Source organism: Mandrillus leucophaeus, unplaced genomic scaffold, assembly GCF_000951045.1.
Source record: "Mandrillus leucophaeus isolate KB7577 unplaced genomic scaffold, Mleu.le_1.0 Scaffold813, whole genome shotgun sequence".
NCBI lineage: Eukaryota > Metazoa > Chordata > Mammalia > Primates > Cercopithecidae > Mandrillus > Mandrillus leucophaeus.
This window is the reverse complement of record NW_012108842.1, coordinates 600,935-606,585: the sequence shown is the minus strand read 5'-3', so window position 1 is coordinate 606,585 and position 5,651 is coordinate 600,935. Positions and strand designations below refer to the sequence as shown.

General features: G+C 33.5%; 1 pseudogene; it reads right to left on the bottom strand.

Moving 5' to 3' along the window:
• Positions 1 to 4,895, bottom strand: part of LOC105530357 — a 36,443-nt pseudogene extending 31,548 nt beyond the window's left edge.
• Between the last annotated feature and the right edge of the window lie 756 nt (positions 4,896 to 5,651).

Sequence of the window (5,651 nt, the reverse complement as noted above, 5' to 3'; positions counted from 1 at the left end):
CACAGTGTAATCGAATATTTGATAAAATTATTGTAAGGCCATAGTGTGCATATAGTATAAGTTTTTAAGCATTCCTTCATTTAAGATGTTAGATTACTTCCAATGTTAATTTATGAATATTTTCCATAAATATTAAATATGCACATCTTGACTTATTTTTTTTTCTCAGTATGATTGCATGAGACTATATTATGAAACCAATGGTTATGTGCATTTTTAAATCACTAGAATCATTTTGCCGTGTCTTTTTCTCTTAAAATATACACATATATTCTGAGAATCTAATATTTAAATGAAAAGGAAACAACTTGGGTTAACAATTATTCTACATAATAAACAATTAGAGAAACAATTTTACAACCATTGATTTTCATTCAAATCTTTCTACAAATTAATAACAACAGCTACTATTAGTAATTATCACTATTGTACTACTAGTCATCCTTTTCCTTGTCCTTCTACACCTCCTACTCTCTTCCCCCTCCTATTGGCACTATTGCTTTCCCTTAATATGAACAGGGAAATCTTTCAATAGTAGGGTAGGGTAGCATAGAATTTTCATGAGTCTTACCTCAGCTTTTGTCTCTTTCAAAAGTTATAAAGCACATACAATTTGCATTCGACATAGATATTGTATTTTAACCATGGAACATATTCTCAGTTTTATGTAGACAAAAATCTTAAGAGATTACTTAATAATATATTAAAGAATGCTTACTTTCTACATATGTCTTAAAAGTATGATTTTAATTTAAAATGCATGAGGGTCTTGTGTTCCTTTGTAAAGAATATCATCTTCTAAGCAGACAGAATTCTTTCGTTATTGTAAACTAAGTTTACTACCATACAGATGCAAGTGATAGAAATTATTTGTTATTTATAATACTTGCATCGTTCATTTTCTCCATGCTTTTCTGTAGGGAGCTTTGGTGTCTAGACACAAGTTCCATCAGGAAGCTGTACTGAGTTGCTCATCATAATGCTGGAAACACCTTCTCTAGTAGGGCGTGTTTCTGTTCTAAGATGTAAACTTCTGGTATCTCAGCGTAGAATGAGTTACATTCTTGAGTGAAATCAAGGGAACACTGGGTTTGGCTGCAAAGATTATTAGGAGTACACATTTATATCATTGAGTTATTCTTTTAAGTTAGAATACTTAAGATCTGCATCACTTACAGTAGAATTTTAGAATAGCTTTCTTTTTTTTATTACTATTATACTTTAAATTCTAGGGCACATGTGCAACTTGCCCATCTTACTGGCAAATCTAGTATTCTTACTTTTATTCAAGTCCACAATGTATCTGTCATCCATGACTTTTCAAGAGAATGTAATCTTGATGTGCTAAACAATCTGGTTTTATTAAATGAAGAATGATATCTCAAGTGACTTGCACATGTTAAGTAATTAATAGTGTTAGTAATCCTAATAATCATAATTGCAAAATTAATATTTCTGAATCACTAACTGTATAACAGAGACATTTTAAGTGTTTTGTTTGTATTAACATTTTTTCCACAAAACACGGTGTGAAGTGGGTACTATCACTGTAAATGTAGACATAACTATTTCAATCAACATTCTAGTTCACTTTTCCATCATCTGTTACCAGATTCCATGCAAAATTTCCCAAATGGTCTGCTCTTTCTTTGTTTCTTATTTTTTAATAACCTTATCGTATATCTTCATTTCCTAGCTCTTTTTAGTAGTTCTCAAAGGTGCTTAATAAATATATTAACTCCTAATAAATATCTGGCTCTAACTTGCCTCTCAGCATCATCTGATTCTCACTCAGCTTTTCCCTGTAAAGTAAACTTGGAGTCTTGAGAACTTTCCTGAATACTTTACCTTCTTTTCTTTTTTGTGTTTTCCTGACCCCTCATTATTTCACCAATTTCTGCACATTGTTCAGCTCTCAGCTTCATTATCGGTGAGTCCAGGTTACTTTCTATTATCTCCACTGATGCTATCTTGGCATTGGGTTTTTCCTTGAGATAATAGCTTTTGCGCAATTGTTATTACTTGCACATATTCTATCTTTTGAAATAGAATGTAATGTGTGTGGGGACAGAAACTGTGTCTATTTTTTTTCCTGTTGCCTGTGATTTGTCTTAAACTTTTTATAAAAATTCTTTTAATGAATGACCAATACCTTCTTATGTGTTGCATAATCAAGACTTAAATGTAACCAACTCCATTTTCAAAATCTTCTTAGTATCCCTCTCTATCTATAGTAATGATGAAACTCATGTACTTGTGATGGTATTGACAAATCAACATGTACACGAGTTCCTAATTGGTATCTGCTTTACCCTGCCCACTGCCCATCTTTCTTTCTGTGTAACTCAAACACTCTGCATGAAGACTGTAGAATTATTCCTACTAAAATTTCAAAGCCAATAATACAAAACCAACAAAATTATCTTTACCGTAGGTAGGGATTTGTCAGGTTTGCAGTGCAGTCCTCCAACAAAATCAACATTTGGTAAGAGTGGATAAGGAATTTGAAAATCCCAGGAGTTTTGAGTAAGTCATATGTCAACTTTCCCCATTGTCTCAGATAAGGTAGTAGGTCTTCCTGAGAAGAACAAGGAAAGAAAAGATGGATGACACAAGATAATTACATTAGGTAATTTTCTGAAAGGGATTAGAATAATGTAGGAAGAAATGTAGGCAAAGTGTCTGTACTTTGAAATACATAAACATATATTCAAATATAAGCATAATTTAATATTTATGTATTATATATTTTGCCCATGTGTGTTTATAAGAAAAGCAAAGTGATAAGAGAATTTTGAGGGCAAACTACATCATTGTGCTAAGGTCACGTCAGAATACAATCATAAACCATTATTAAAATAATCTAGAGAGAAGTAAACATCCATTTATTTACCCTTTAAAGCTTCAATAGTAGCGTATAAACATTTAAACAACTCTTCGAGCTCCATGATCAACTAATTCTGACGTACTCATAAAAACAATTTTCTAAGAAATAGTCTAGTTTCCACAGTTCATTAAGCTAATCCTTGTATCTTTGGTTATTCAAGTGAACTGTGGGCTATTTTGAGAGTGTGACTGAAATCTTTGTACCCACTACTGCTTTTGATTCATGCTAAGGTATTAATCATATTGGCTTTTAAGTAAATATATTTGCAAATTACAGATAGAAAATTTTGAGAAATTATTCAAATAGAGATTTGTACCAAACTTAATTTGGCTCATATTTAGTAATACACAGACATAGTTGTTTTTGTTTTTTGTTTTTTTTTTTTTAAGCTATATAGATATAACAATGTTCAGACTTCAACAAAATGATTGGTCCTAAAATAAATAATTTCCAATCATTCAGTGAAGGAATGTAGAGACATTAGAAACTACAATTTACCCTTATTTGTTTTTGCATTTGAGATAGAGGCACTATTTCTCTCAACTGTGAAGGAATCGTTCTGGTAACATGGGGACATATTTTAATTTCAGAATAAGGAAACTGAGGTATATAAGGAAAAACAATTTCTGCAATGTTGCCTAGACAGTTGTTGTAGAAAATTGTGTAACTACTCAATCTACATGTATGCATTCAGTAAGATGTTTGTGGATGGGCCTGACGTTTTATTAAAATGAAAAAAAAATTAATAGTAAAACAGATGTGTGATTGTTTAAAGAAATATTAGGTGTACTAATTTACAGGTTTATGACTTCCTAGAGTGTTCCGTATGAGCAATGGCCACAGGGTTTTAACTGACCTTATAATTTAAGCTTTTCTATAATATTTTACAATTGATAGATCATCCTGTGTTTTCATTTCATAAATTCACTTACAAAAAAACTCCACTACCAGCTGGGTGTGGTGACTCATGCCTGTAATCCCAGCACTTTGGAAGGCTGAGGCAGGCATATCACTTGAGGTCAGGAGTTTGAGACCAGTCTGGCCAACATAGTGAAACCCCATATCTACTAAAAATGCAAAAAATTAGCCAATCGTGCTAACACACGCCTGTAATCCCAGCAATGAGCTGAGATTGCAGCACTGCACTCCAGCCTGGAAGACAGAGAAAGACTCCAACAAAAACAAACAAACAAAACAAAAACAAATTTAAAAAACCAAGTATTCTGACTTTATTGCTTTATATAAGCTCAGCTTCAAAGGCACAGAAAGTTAGATCTCCATGTTACCAACTGAAAAAATTACTTACCTAGAACTTCACTGGAAAACTGATTCCAATTCTTCGTATTAAATATTTGGAACCAAAATTGAAAATAAACCACATAGGTCATATTTTTTTACCCTCTCCATGAAAGTCATTTGGTCACTTAATTTTGACATAGCAACAGGTATGTAGGAAGGTAGAAATAGAAATCCTCCCTTATGCTTTTCAAGTGCGTAGCCAACAGGGAAGGGGAGACTGTACATGAAGGGTGTGTTAAAATAGCTCAACCAGCAGCTCCCCACAGCGAACAATAGCATCTGCAATAACAGAATCAAATTTTGACTCTTGTAGTTTCTTCATAAGTTTCTTATTTGAAACTCCATCCTTACAGAACTTTCTAATTGTCATTAATAGTTCACATGATTTCTTGTACTTGTGAAAAATATGACCAAAATGTGTCTTATGGAAGGTCTGACCATGATGATATCCTCAAAGTCAGTTTTAGTTAAAGATGCAGGATAAACTTCAAGTTTAAGAGTACATGTTGGGATTAAAAAAAAAAATGGAAGCTGAAGATGCCAATACAGTCACCTCATGACCCCTCTGGACAAGCTCATCCACGATTGTCTTTATATTCATCCAATGACTGAAATCGGTGGGCCACACCAGTACCTTTCCACAACTCCCAGAGCTAATGTAACAGCTCAGCTGTATCAGCAAAAAAACTGAAGTCCATTTCATACACATCCTGGTGCAATGCAATACTTTTTCCCATTTGCTGTTTCTTTCTGTCATTTCTTATGGTTATATCCATGGATAAATCAATCACAAAGTTCAAATGTAACTTTTGCACTTCAAAGTAAATATATTATCATTAGATTAACAGTCTGAGCATGTATATGGCAAGAAGATAAATTAAGATAAATGACCTGTTTATACAAGTGTGTTTAATGTCCCTTTTATGTTTATAAGTGTTATCATTGAGCTAATATCAATATTCTTGTATGGACATACATCACTTGTCTTATGTAATTTATTTTAGAAGAGTTTCCAGAAACATAACCATGAGAGGTTCATGTTTCTGCATTATGTTTGACACAGAACTAAAGATAAAATAACAAAACATGGTTCAAAATTTTTTTGTATAGTTTGTTTACACATAATTTATATACAGCACCTTCAACTGAGGCATGGTGTGCAGAGCGAGCTGCCATTTTTGCTATTTGGGCAACTTACCTGTTCTGCCCTTCAAGCTTTGGAGAGTCCAAATGTACTGGTGGTGGAAGGAATCCACCAGTTGCTGAACATCTGCTCTACAGAAACATTGCCAGACTGCTTTTTTAAGTAGCTACCAGATTCTGTTCCTCCTCACTGGGTGCGACTTCCCAACAGGGGACTCCAGACACTCCCACCAGTGTTCTTGAGTCTACAGAGTTTTGAAAACTCCCTGTGGCAGAGCTCCCAGAAAGAGGTATGGGCCGGCATCTTTGCTGTTTGAGGAAC